Below are 15,204 nucleotides of genomic sequence, written 5' to 3' on the forward strand. Positions count from 1 at the left end.
TTCTTCTTCTTCTTCTTCTCTTGCGCACGGCCAATGGAGCTTGGATCTTGGACCAAGCTTGCACCTTGGATCCTAGAGCTACTGGAGTACTTGAGGGAGGAGGCAACTCAATCAAGCATGGACGTAAGCTTACTACACTTGTAGGTATGAGAGTGCACATGGCTATGTGAGAGGTATCCATTGCACTTGGCTTGAAACGTTTGAAACAATAAGCGGTTTGTGGGTCTTGGCAGTCGAGCGGAAGCTCCCATAGAGAAGATTGAGAGAGAGAGAGAGAGAGAGAGAGAGAGAGAGAGAGAGAGAGAGAGAGAGAGAGAGAGAGAAGAGATACAAAAGAGAGAGAAAGAGAGTGATGTGAGAAGAGAGAAAGACTAGAAAAGGAAAGAGAAAGACAAAAAGAGAGAGAAGGCAGCCATGAAAGCTAAGAGAGAGAGAGAAGATAAAGGAGACTTGTATTATGATAATGATGATGAAAAAAATCAAGTCCCTTACATCTTTTGTACTAGCCAGTGTAGTTGCCATTTTATCCCTATTATTTTATTTCCCCCTCTCTTACCACAAAAATAGGATTGATAGATATGGAAATCAGACTCATAAGAAATCCTCTATTAGTTGGATCCCCTAAAAGTATAAACTTTAGGAAAGACTTTCTACGTAGAGCTTTAGCTACCACATTGTCCTTTCCAGCATGAAACTTTATTTCAAAGTCAAATTCATGGAGGACTTCAATCCAGTCTCATGTTGAAATTAGATTGGATGAAAATCCACTTGAGACTTTTGTGATGTATCACAAGGATGACTCTTCTTTTGATCAAGTAGTGACACCATAATTTCAAGGCATGAATGACTACTAAAAGGTCAAGGTCATGTGTAGCATAATTCCTCTCATAGGGTTTAATCTTGTAAGAAGAATATACCAATGGATGCCCTTCTTGATAAGAAGTCAGTACCATGATAAGAACACATCCATGTGATTTTTTCTTGCTTTTTGATCAATTCAATTAGGAGTGTTGCTATCAAGGATTAATCTTTGATAAAAATCTTGTAACATCCTATGAGACCTAGAAATACTTAAATTTCTCCGACACTCTAGGGTGGGTGCCAATCCTTTCAACTTTCTCTTCAAGAGATAGATCTAATTAATTGGTTGCAAAAGCATAAACCTGGGCTCCAACTCAACATCTTGTCTAGGCCCTACTCCTTGTCGAGTTCTTGGCTTACTCCACGTCTTGCCCTACGTATATGTCCTTGATTATTAAAGTTCTCTTTGAAGATTATGAGGAGCATTAGCATTGGTATTCGTTCCCATATTGGAATATTGGGTGTCAAAGTGTCCTAGTTAGTTGTACTTGAAGCAACATGGTTCATTATTTCAAATCCTATTGTTATTATTACTACAATGTTGGGAAGTATTGACAAGATTAGCACAACCCTGATTATAGTTTCCTTGCTAGTAATTCACTCAAGCTCTTTGGTAGAAGGAAATATAGTAAACCTATTGTATTGCATGGGAAGAGTGGCTTTAGTGGTTATGCTCTCATCAAGGCATCTTCTAGGTTAATGAGTCTCATGGTCTCCAATTGACTATTGAGAGGTGGTTTCAATCCTTGAAAGAAATGCACAACTTGCTGCTGATTAATGGACATGTGGGTCGTATACTTTTGGAATGTAACAAAGCAGAAACAATATCCTTCTAGAGTCATCCCTTGCCGCTTGAGACTAAAGAACTTGTTCATTTTCAGAGTTTGATAGATTGAAGACAAGTATTGACTATGGACTATCATCTTAATTTGGCTCTATGTTGCAATAGACTTAGGAATAGCCTTGTCACGACACCATTGTTTCCACCAAATCTATCCTTCTCTTGTAAGCCTCAAATGTGTGATCATTGCTTGGTTCACTAGACTAGTTCCAATAGAAAAGAAATAATCTTCAATTTTCTCAATCCAAGTTTCGGTACTTATCCAACCTTCATTCCTTCACTATTAAACTGAAGCGGCTTGACCTATTTGAGTAGGAACTTTCTCTCTTTCTCATCTGTCAAGCTAGTAACAACTAGAGCAACTGCTAAGGGTATTTTGATTAAATTATCTTTGTACCATCCACAATTCCATTCATCATTAACAACACATTTGAAAATAACTTAGTTAATAACGAGACTATAACATTAGAAAAGAGATTCATAATTGAAGGTGTTCACTTTTATGCCAAACTTCATTATACGTATCAACTATTTTATTTTATTATGCATAAAATCATACTACCAGTGTAGTAGAATTTTTTCCAAAAAGAGAGTTGTATGTTCACATTATTCTTGCACCATAAGATATATAGATTTTTATAAAAGGCATCTCATACAAGGGGAAAAAGCAATTATACAAGATTTTAACAATTTCTACAAGGGAATTCTCTTGGATAATTATATATCATTAGTCATGGATTTGAGATTATGTTTGGGTACTGTAAGTAGGAGGTTTTTTGTATGTGTCTAGGGCTAAATAGTTGTCAAAAAGTATGGGTAGTTTCTCAATCTTGTAATCATTTATACAAGATCAATGAACCACAATGATACGATTTGGTTGGATGACCTTGGTGATACAATGATAAGCCCATTGGTTTAGGGTCATCATTTCTCCTTTGATATGTACTAAAGGATTTTGATTGCTTCTATGAAACATGTAAAGTCTAACTAAAGCCTTTTAACCTAGCGTAACCTCCATGAGTTGTATTCTAGGCCACTTACATGGTCGGCACAAATGGAAAAATAAGTTAGAGGCCATCCCTAGTCTTGGTATAAGGTGCAACATTCAAGTTTGAACCAATAACCTCGAGGGATAAAAATCTATTCCATAGTATAGAAAATTTCTTCCATCAAGAAATTATTGCACCGATTTCCTACACATTAGACTATAGGAAATAGCTCTCAAAATCACTACATTTCCACTTTCATACTTTCCATATTAAGAAATAAAATCCTTTTGAGATCCCTAATACAAGGTTGATAACTAATTTATTAATTGATGATTGGTTAAAGCTTAGTTATTACTATCTCAATTCTTTCATTGATCCTATTCATGCATAAAGAATCACTCTTGCAATAGTTCACATTCTGTATTCCTTCTAGGATCAATTCCAAGGACACAAATCTATTGGCAATCAAATTTGGTCTTAGTCATAGACTTTCAGTGTTACCAATTACTTGGTTTCTTTTGTCAAAACTTTTTCTATACCACTATCAAACACTTTATCATAAAATTGTTTGATTATGTTCTGATACCACATGTAATATTCCTGCTACTTATTGTGAAAGGTAACACTTAGTAGTCATCTAAGGTCTATCCCAACTACCACTATCCACACTCCCCATAGGAATAATTGGACATTGGTCTAACTGGACCTGACCTCATAATGAAATGCTTGGCCTCAACCCATGTTAATCAACTTGAGGGTTCCCCAAAGGCCTAACAATCTCTAATAGCATTCTAATGCTTAGTTAGGAGGACGATCACTTTATAATCCATCAAGACTAAGTGTGGGGAAATTCCCACACATGGTTCATAGTGAGTGAGAGACAAGGGAAAGTTAAACTCTACCGCTCTACTCATAAGGAAAAATCTCACCTCCATTTCCCTAAAATGATACGTGATCATGTTCTAAGATCAAATCCTAGGAAAAGTCAACGACTAGGAAAACACTCAACTTATTGAGTCCACCCAACCATTGATCATTTTCCATTAGGAAAAGATGATCCATTCAATGTGATTTTGCGTAGTTTCTAAACATAGCATGCTAGTAGACTATTTGACATTCAAAACCAGCTTCCTTAATTATCCTTATCAATGGGTTCATTTAACATATTCTTAAATCACAACATGAAAACAACAAAGACAACCCTTTAAAAACATTTGTATTAATATTTACAATAAGTTACATTATATTTTTGCTCATAGAGCTAGGTAGAAAAATTTACTATTTTCTTTAGAGGGATAGCTAGCCCATGATTTCGAGGCTCCCAATGCTAACCACATGGTACTCATATGAATTTATTCTCCATTGTAGGACCAACTACACAATGACTGACCAAAGTCCCCCCTAGTTTTGTGTTGCCACAAGAGGGAACCTTCCACTTGCTGGGACTTTCCTACCTAGATGCTAGTGAGACACTCGTAGATGGAACAAACCCTGAGCCCCAACAATTTCCCTTGGGAGAGTGCAAAGTGCATAAGTAAAAGTTTTTATAAATTTCAAGATGTATTCTACAATCAAATTTCAAACCCACAATGGTAACCAATTAGTCCTTCTCAAGTAGTATATTATTAGTTTTATTGCTAGACCTCTTGTTCATGTTTGGGGTATGTCAACTGACTATAAGACTCCCAACTAGATTTGTAGCAAATCGATTGTATCCCCCATACATCACATGTTCCTGGCATGGGGTTTTTGTAGTACACTTTTCATATTCATCATCTTTTACAGTGCTTTCTACAACAAGGTTAACACTTTGAGAATCAGTTGTGTAGAAATCTGGTGTTTGTTGGTATCCCATGCTTGAATCATAACCCAAATCAAATTCACTTCTCTCCAGATTTGATGAAATGGAACTAGAAAAAAACTATTTGTCAACACTTTTATAACACATAGAGCTCAGAATTTCTTCTAAGTGGTCACTTCCACTCTGAACTAATACACAAAGCTCTTCATCACTCAATATCTCAATTGGTTTGCTCACTTGAGGAGTTGCATGCATCTATTCCCATGCAATCCTAGACCAAGTATCATCCATTAGCCACACTGTCACAGTTAACCTAATCCAATGATCCTTATCCATACTATCACGTCTATTGTCATGCTACTTTCTATTCCAAAATATATATTCAAAAAGTGATGTCACTAGCCTTAGCTCTATTTTAATTAAATTGCCTCATTCTAGTGCATCCAAACACTTGTAATCATTGAAGTCTACACTCTAAAATAAATTCTACTTCCCAAATTGGCAATAAATAACACAATTGAAGATAAAGATGAGATTGTCATCTTGGGGGGCAAGTGCCTTTGAAGTTGCTGCAAGACATATCTCATAAATGATATCAAGAAGTCTATCTCATGGCATGCATAAGTTGTTATTGAGACATTTGTAGATGTCCTTTTTATTATTCCAAAAAAAACTCTTGTAGAGAACTCTAGACTAGATACACAAGATGTATTGATATCCCTTCTAAGAGAAGTCCCTCTCAACTTTAGAAAACATGAAGCTCTCTGTATTTTGCAAAATTCCTTCTCAAGTTTGGAATGGTTGAGCTCTAAGTGATTAGATTGTGTTGATGTTCTATCAAGAAGGGCATTGGCACACAAAGTGTGATTTTTAAAGAAGATCAATGAGTAAATATCCCATTGGTGTACACACATCTCATCTTGAACCTTAGGAGGCAAACCCTCATTGCACAATCTTGGGTTCCTCAACTTGATATGTCATGACTGCCACATAACTGAAGCACGCCCCTTTTGTTTTTTCTTTACATCATAAGAAGAGGCTCTTGTGATGCACTACCACATTTTGGATTTCAAGCTTTGCTTGATGATGTAAATGAGAATGTGCCATATGATGCCTTGAACCTTCAATCAAGAAGGATCTCCAAAACCAACCTACTAAAACATGTATATGCCTCCTCTATGATTGTAGGATGGTTGCAATAAAATTGGACTACTACTTGCAAGTGACAAAGAAACTCCCAAATGGTGCAAAATAGTGTGATCCTTCTCAATCTATGTGCATCAATGATCTTGGATCTTCTACATTCGTAGTGTTAGCAACACTAAAGAAACTCAAAGAAATGGTGTTAGCTGCTAGGACAGGGGTACATATCATATTTTATATGTCTAGGAGTGACAATACCATAGTTGGAATTGGGAAGAACCACAACAATTTATTGAGGGTAAACTTATCCAAATCTAGTCAAGAAGTAAACCACTCATACTAATGAATTGTTGCTCAAGATACAACTAAAATTTCCTAGAGCTACCTCACTAATCATCAAGATACTATTGAGATTTCTCAGAGCATCTTCACTGAATCATAGTCAAGATGAGTCACTTGGAGAGGTACACAATAAATAGCTAGATGTTTCTCACAAAACATCCTACCATTGGAAGGACAATCCTTCTGTTGAAAGTGTAGTTGAAGAGAGAGTTAAAGAAATGGATAGAGAAATTGCATTTGTTTGTGCAAAAGTAAATATTGTGGCCCTTGATATACATCATCAACTTGAAGACTTGTCAACTTATTGAAAGTAATGATAAATTTGAAGTCATTTTTCCTAAAAAGAGTTGTCTACTTCACATAACTTTTCTTTTTGGTTAGCCAATGTTTGGCCATATTCAGATGAAATCTTAAAAATCTTCACAAAAATTCTCATAGAGCATCCAATTGCTTCACTCTCACAAAGCATACAATTGCTTCACCTAGAGTTTGACATGTTGAATGAAACAAAGATTTGGGAAGCTAAGAATAGCCTTCACCTCTAATGGATGAATGTGTTTTATTCTCTAGGTCTTGAACATGCCAAGTTTCTAGTCCTCACTGTTGAGATATTGAGCTCCACTCGTGATACGCCAGGGTGACCGTTGTGTATTTATGTCACCGACTTGTCAGTTGTAGATGCGGTTGGTACACCGCTCATGAATAATAGCTAGATGACAGCTATCCTTATCTACTCTAGTTCGTGGCTCAGTTAGTATGCCACCTTAGTTAGTTGAGGGTTTGAGACCCATATATAGGGTTCTTCTATTTCTTTGTACGAGAGTTCTTTTGGCTTCTACAACTAAGAAGAGGAAAACTGTTTTTTCAGCCTCCACCTTTGTGTGTATTCCCCCATTGTGCAAGCAAGAAAGCTACAAGTGAGATTCCTTCCTTCTCTCCCACAATCTTGACATGGTATCAGAGCCTTGTTTGTGGTCAGAAAAAGGCCCAGTTTTATGCTATGCGACCATTGTTCTACAGGTCGGTGAAAAGTTACCACAGAAATTGCATCGTATGCTTATGTGCAGAGACATTGGGAGTTACAGAATCATCTTTGGTTCCTGTTTATGCAAAGTCGTCACTAGGAAGTGACTGTGTGGTCAAATACCACTTTCGCCAGTTTTGCAGATTTGCCCTTGTGAGGGTGAAGCTGTGTTTTTTTGCAGTGACAGAATTTTTTGCAGTGTTCTGTAATGGCGTCTGATTCTCTTTCACAGATTGTCACTGAAAAGCTTGACAAGAACAACTTCCAAGCATGGAAGTTTAGAATGACGAATTTCCTTATGGGAAAAGGATATTGGGAATTTGTTGCAGGAAATGAAGAAGAACCAGTTCTTCCTGATGTTCCCAATCAACAGCAAATGCAGGCATTTAAAGCATGGCATGAGAGAGCCAGGAAAGTTATGTATTGGCTGTCTATCAGCATTTCAGACTCTATGATTGTGCATATTCAAGATGCAAGTACGCCAAAGGAGGCATGGGATACTTTGTCAAAAATGTATAGCACAAATATGCAAGCCAGGAAAATGCAGCTCAAGCAAGAGTTGCATAATGTGCAAAGAGAAAATATGAGCATCAATGACTACCACATGAAGGTGAAGAAGATTGCAGATGCACTTGCTTCCATTGGGTCGCCAGTGGAAGATGATGATTTAGTTTTTGTGACCTTGAATGGTCTAGGAAAGGATTATGCACAGTTTCGGACATCCATTTCAGTTCGTGAAAGATTTCCTGATTTTAAGGAGTTGATTGCTCTTCTAATTTCTGAGGAGCAAAGAAATGGTGGTGCATCTTCTTCAGGAGGAACTTCAAAAGAAGCTGTCTTCTACTCAAATGCTGGAAGAGGTAGAGGCAGAGGTAGAGGAGGCCGATTTGGAGGCCGTGGTAGAAATCAGAATATGCAGCAAACTCAAGAAAACCAGTCCTATGGAGAAGGACGTGGTAACTCTAGAGGCAGGGGGAGCCAAAGAGGTCGTGGTGGATGGCAAAGAGGCCAAAATGCAAACAGCAATGTTGAATGCTACTACTGTGGTAAAATGGGTCATATGGCTAAAGACTGCTATAAAAAGCAAAATGACATCATGAATGGAAAATTGCAACAAGGGAATTATGCATCTTCTAGTAGACAGGGTGATGACAGAAATGAGCACTTGTTTATGGTGCAGCATATGAACAATTCTGTGACAAGTGCAGAAGAAAGCAATGATGTATGGTATGTTGACTCAGGTGCATCAAACCACATGACAGGTCATGCAGAATGGATGGAGGATGCAAGGAAAATGGAAAAACCGGGATTTGTGGAGACTGGTGATGATACTGCACATCCTATTGTGCAGATTGGAAAAATTCCTTTGTCTATGCAGGATGGGAAAAAGAAATACCTGTCCGATGTATTTCATGTCCCGAATATCACCAAGAATCTGGTTTCTGTTGGTCAAATGGTTGAGCAGGGCTTGCAGGTCAGATTTAATCCTCATGGATGCTTTATTGAGGATATGAAAAATAAAGGTCGCTTGATAGCAAAAGGAAAAAAGAAGGGCAGAATGTTTACGTTGGATGCAGACATGTCTGAATTGAGTGCAGCAATGTTTGCACATGGGACCGCTGTAGTTGCAGATATTGATATCTGGCATAAACACATTGGTCATGTTAATGTACAGCGACTTAAATCAATGCAAGCCCAAAATATTGTTGCAGGATTGCCTAAATTCAAGGTTGCAGAAATGCATAAGGTATGTGAAGCCTGTCAGTTTGGAAAACAGGCAAGGAAACCATTTCCTAGACATGTTCAAGAGAGTGAGAAGCCATTGGAATTAATCCACTCTGATGTGTGGACTACTAAAGCTGCATCTCTTGGAGGCTGTCATTATTTTGTCACTTTTATTGATGACTATAGCAGAAAAGTTTGGGTGTATTTTATGAAAAAGAAAAGTGAAGTTTTTGGGCATTTCAAAACTCTTAAAGCTATGGCTGAAAAAGAAACAGGTCTGCAAATAAAATGCCTAAGGTCAGATGAAGGGGGAGAGTACCTCTCAAATGAGTTTGCAAGGTTTCTGTAGGAGCATGGCATAAAGCAGCAATATTCATGCAGTCATACCCCACAACAAAATGGAATTGCAGAAAGAAAAAGCAGGCATATTGGGGAGGTATCTCGTGCCATGCTCAATGAAAAAGACTTGCCAGATTTTTATTGGGCTGAAGCAGTTGCTACAGCAGTCTACATAATGAACAGGACTCCCACTGCAGCAATACATGGAATGACTCCAGAGGAGAGGTATACTGGTAGGAAACCAGATATTTCTCATTTGAAAATTTTTTGTTGCATTGCCTATGTACATGTGCTAGATGAGTTGAGATCCAAGTTGGATCCAAAAGCTGAGAAGCGCATCTTTATTGGTTACTCTCTGCAGCAAAAAGGGTATAGATGCTATAACCCTTCTACTCGTAAGTTTACAGTGAGCAGAGATGTTTTTGATGAGATGAGTAGCTAGTATAAACCAGTAAATGTGATTGATGATGTAGATGCACAAAATGGTAATGCTGCACAGAATTCACAGCAGCAGTCACAAAATATTAGTGGACCTGGAGCGTCCTCTAGCAGTGGTTCACATTCTTCGCCATGGACAGGCAGATTGAGATCAGGAGAATCTTCTCAAAGTAATGCAGATAGTGGTATGCAGGTATCATGAAAAGGAAAAGAGAAGGTTGATCAGCCCATGTTTGATGTGAATGCAGGTCACTCTTATGTGGATGGTGAATCCAGTGGCTCAGAACAGAGCATTGATGATGAGTTGGGTATTCCTTCTATTGTTACACCTGGAGTAAGGAAGACAAGGGATGTTTTGAGAGCACCTAGGAGTGAACCTACTTTGTGCAGGTCTACGAGAGCTAGGTATCTAGTGGATAGGCTGAAATATGATGGATTTACAGCCATTCACTATGCATATATGGTCAAAGTGATATAGGAACCAGAACCCACTTCTTTTGAGCAAGCCATGGGAAAAGAAAAATGGGAGAAAGCCATGGATGAAGAAATGGATGCCTTGGAAGCAAATGCTACATGGGAATTGGTACCTTTGCCTAAAGGTAAAAATGCAATTGGCTGTAAGTGGGTTTATAAGGTGAAGCACAATGCAGATGGTTCTGTGAACAGATACAAGGCAAGATTAGTAGTCAAGGGGTATGCACAAACATATGGCATTGACTATGAAGAAACATTCAGTCCGGTTGCAAGGATGGCAACCGTAAGAGTAGTCTTTGCTATGGCTGCATCAAAGGGATGGTCTTTACATCAGATGGATGTAAAGAATGCCTTCTTGCATGGTGATTTGCAAGAAGAGGTCTATATGGAGTAGCCACCAGGTTATGTGCATGCTATTTATCCTGAGTTTGTTTGCAGGTTGAAGAAAGCCTTGTATGGCTTGAAGCAAGCACCTAGAGCATGGTTTGACAAGATAGGACAGTATCTTGTCACTATTGGCTTTCAGATTTCCAAGGCAGATTTCTCACTTTATGTGAGAAAAATAGAGAAAGGTATTATGCTACTTATCATTTATGTTGATGATTTGATTATGACAGGTGACAGTGATGGAGATATCCTTCATGTGAAAATGCTATTGAAGCAGAAGTTTGAGATGAAGGATTTGGGAGAGCTGCATTATTTCTTGGGCATTGAGGTGATTAGATCACCAAGTGGGATACAGCTCTTGCAGAGGCAGTATGGATTGGACATGCTGTCCAAATATGGGATGACAGGCTATAAGCCTATTTCAGTTCCTTTGGAGCAGAATGTGAAGCTGAGCACATATGCAGGTAAGCTTCTACAAGACCCTACTATGTACAGACGCATAGTAGGAAGTTTGATTTATATGACTATTACCAGGCCAGATTTGAGCTATGCTGTTGGATTGGTAAGTCAGTTTATGCAGGCTCGAAGGAAACCGCATTTGGATGCGGCTAGACACATACTCAGGTATGTGAAGTCCACATTGCAGTATGGACTATTTTATGAGACTGGGGTTCAGATACAGCTACATGGATACACTGATGCTGATTGGGCTGGTAGTATTTCTGATAGAAGATCTACCAGTGGATATGTGTTCTCTTTTGGGAGTGCTGCAGTCACTTGGAGCAGCAAGAAACAGCCTACAGTTGTCTTGTCGAGCACAGAGGCCGAGTACAGGGGTGCAGCAATGGCTGCATGTGAGGTAGCTTGGTTGCATAAGCTAAGTTATGATATGCATCAGCCTACAGATGGGCCAGTTGTCATTTATTGTCACAACATGAGTAGTATACACTTGGCAAATAACCCAGTCTATCATGCTAGAACAAAGCACATTGAGGTGCATTCTCACTATGTGCGGGAGAGGGTCTTACTAGGTCTTATTGATCTAGTTTATGTCAGCACAGAGGATCAGGTAGCTGACATATTCACGAAGGCATTGGGCGCAGAGAAGCTGCGCAAGTTCAGAGACCTGCTTGGTGTGCAGGAATTGGGATTGAGCTCGAGGGGGAGTGTTGAGATATCGAGCTCCACTCGTGATACGCCAGGGTGACCGTTGTGTATTTATGTCACCGACTTGTCAGATGTAGATGCGGTTGGTACACCGCTCATGAATAATAGCTAGATGACAGCTATCCTTATCTACTCTAGTTCGTGGCTCAGTTAGTATGCCACCTTAGTTAGTTGAGTTTGGTTTGAGACCCATATATAGGGTTCTTCTATTTCTTTGTACGAGAGTTCTTTTGGCTTCCACAACTAAGAAGAGGAAAACTGTTTTTTCAGCCTCCACCTTTGTGTGTATTCCCCCATTGTGCAAGCAAGAAAGCTACAAGTGAGACTCCTTCCTTCTCTCCCACAATCTTGACACTCACTACCTTAAGAAATAGGATGGCTATGCCCAATAGTAACCAAACCTAGTCCTTATGATCATCTTGTAAAAGATTTGATCAAAGTGGGGCATTGTGAGTGAAGGTTGTCATGATTCTTAAGAAGGACCTTGGTGTTGCTAATCAAAAAAAAAAGGAAGCCATCTATCTTCTACACAACATAATCACTATACTCCAATGTCATAGTGACTAAATAATAATCGTTTTAGTTTAAGTAGTGATGGGAATTAGCGATCACCAGTTTAGCAAGGTATTGAGAATGCAACTGACAAATGAAGAAAACGTTTTTTCAATTTCCCTTACATACTAAATACTTTGTTGATTGCAATCTAGTTATGTGCTAAGATATTTATTCTTATATGGAGTAATTGCCAAATTATTTTGCATCCAAGAGGAAGATTCAAGAATGGGATGCCTTCATCTTCATCAAGCTCAAGCTAGGACAATGCTCAATATTTGTAGTTGGACCATGGGAATGCTTTATCTATCATAACAATAGATGGCCAATTGAAAGCTTTTGTGCAATACATTGGCATGATAGATGCATGTAGGAGCTATTTCTTTGGAGAGTAAGCAATCTTGAACGTCAAATCTAATGAACCTTACTACATACAAGTCCTCATTTCAATCTCCTATTAGCTCTTCAAGATTTTGGAGAGAGGAAAGAACTTGCAATAGAGGAAATAAGCCTTGATCTTGTTGAAGTATAACCCTTAGTTGCAGTTAAGCACTTAGGGGAAGCTATAGGACAACATCAAGGAGCTTGATTGCTAAAATCATGGCTTGACATTATTTGGTTGCTTCTTGATGCTCCTTCAAAACCAAGCATATAGGTATACTACTTGTTGCTCTTGGTTGTCTTCAAGTATAAGAAGCAAAGTAAGGCATAAAGCATAGTGATTTTGTGATGAGGGAGGCTACCAAGTTAGTGCAAGTTTCCATATCTTACAAGCTACTCATGTGGCCTAAAACTTGCCAAAATGGTGACCCATTTCTTGTGTATGATGTCAAAATTTGCTTTACACAAGCATTTCTCCAAGAAGAGAAGGATTTTGAAGGAAAATGAAGTTACATGCATAGTTCTAGCATGGAAGATTGAAAGAAAGCTTGGAAAGAGGTAAGTAAAGGTCTGCCTTCAAAAGCAACCTTGCCTTAAGTTTTCCTTAACTCTAATAAGGCTCCAAACTCCAAAATGACTATTAAAAATGCCTAAAACTAAGTGACAACCTACTAAAATGGCATTTTTCCACCATATTTGTCCCAATATCTTGTGAAAACCTTTAGATATGGAATATTCCAACTATAGATGTCCTCCTCCTAATCACAACCCATGTCCTATACCTCTAGTAGTTGTTTGGAATAGAATTTCCTAAGTGAAAATGAGACTCTCTCTCTCTCTCTCTCTCTCTCTCTCTCTCTCTCTCTCTCTCTCTCTCTCTCTCTCTCTCTCTCTCTCTCTCTCTCTCTCTCTCTCTCTCTCTCTCTCTCTCTCTCTCTCTCTCTCTCTCTCTCTCTCTCTCTCTCTCTCTCTCTCTCTCTCTCTCTCTCTCTCTCTCTCTCTATCTCTGTGTGTGTGTGTGTGTGTGTGTGTGTGTGTGTGTGTGTGTGCACGCGTGTGTGCATGTGCATGCATGCACATTCATGCGTGCACCAAATTGATCATTTTACTATCTCTCATTCACCAAATAGCTAGAAAAGGCCATCAATTGGTAGCAAGTATGTATCCAAAATCCCAAGGTCATTTATATTGACCTACATGTTAGGTTGATCTATAGCATAAGCATTTTATAAACCGATTTGCAAACTTGACCGGCAAATGTGTTGTTTATATTATGCTAATGTGCCTATTAAAAATGATTTACAAAATATTTTAATGGTTCTATGTGGAATGATTTCATTGAATTGATGAAAATAAAATGCATGTATTTGTGTTGCCATTTTAGTCATTTTAAACAAGTTGGAAAAGAGCACAATAGTCTATCATTTCAAAAAAGATGTAATTTGAACAAATTGTGTATTTAATGCATAGGTGCCCTATCCATGTAGATATGCTATGCTCATATAGTGCATGTCACCAAGAAATGGAAGCTCAAGAGCTTCAAAAAGGTCAAGTCTTCAGAGAATGAATGTTATAGCAAGGCATAAGTTAGTCAAAAAATGAAGTTGCTAACTTACATAAAAATAGGCCATATAAGCCATCACATGTCATGATTTGTGCATTTTCATCATGTCAGCTACCACAAAGAATTTACCTTTTAAAAAATTTAAAATACAAATGTACATTGATTTTGGGATATTTGTAAAATAAAAGAAATACATTTGAGCATGTAAGTAGATCCAATTTTCCTTGAAAACTACAATAAGGTGAGGAAAACAAAGTGGATTTTGTCAAAAAGAAGTCCCTAGCAGTAGTCCTTCTAGGCTTGAGTGGGTAAAGGCTCCATTTGTTAGCTACATCCATACAAAAGATGAAGGTAAGAACTTTACCATCTAATGTGTATTGTAGGTGTCATCGTGGGACTCGATTGTCATATCAATCACACTTTACAAAGACACTAAAAAGAAGTAACTTGCCCAATATTGTAATCATATCTTATGAAATTGTTTTGATGATTGAAGGCACATCATTCAACATTAAACCATAAGGGATTAGTCGTAAGTTACCACCATGTAAGTATCATCTAAAGTTGAAAGGGTAAGAATTATAGCTCATATCTAGATGTAAGGACTATGGTAAAGACATTCCAATTCTTATTCAATAGAAAGCATAAATACTTTATAACAGGAAATTAGGTAATTTAGATCTAATGGAGGATTCAAAAACTATTATCCAAACTATATAAAGTTTATCAAATGTGCCAAGGGAAGGCATGCCAATACAAAAAATTCATCAAAATTAGAGTTTATGTGAGTTGTAATAACCTAGCAAGGTTAACTTAAATAGATATTGATGCTCTTGAATACACCTCATATGCTTAGGATTCCTAAACAACTTCTATACTTATCCAAGTCAAATATATCCTTCTAGACCTCCATTTTTATGCCACTTTAATTACTAACAACAAGTGATGACACTCTTTTTCTCATGTCACAATAAAAATTGATTGAGTTAAAGCTTAACAATTCAAAGTGCCATGGCAATCTTTAAAGGAACCGTTCTAATTACTGATGGCATTAGTATAAGCAAAGCATGCTATCTTGCCAAATTGGAATATTGTAAGATGCAAAGAGCATGGGTAAAAATTTTGCAAATTAATATCCTTTGGAACGAGCCTAAATATATTCGTAGAGACTTTTAC

The sequence above is a fragment of the Lygodium microphyllum genome, chromosome 4, assembly GCF_053477565.2.
Source record: "Lygodium microphyllum isolate KBCC chromosome 4, Lygodium_microphyllum_v1.1.10, whole genome shotgun sequence".
In the NCBI taxonomy this organism is placed as follows: Eukaryota; Viridiplantae; Streptophyta; class Polypodiopsida; order Schizaeales; family Lygodiaceae; genus Lygodium; species Lygodium microphyllum.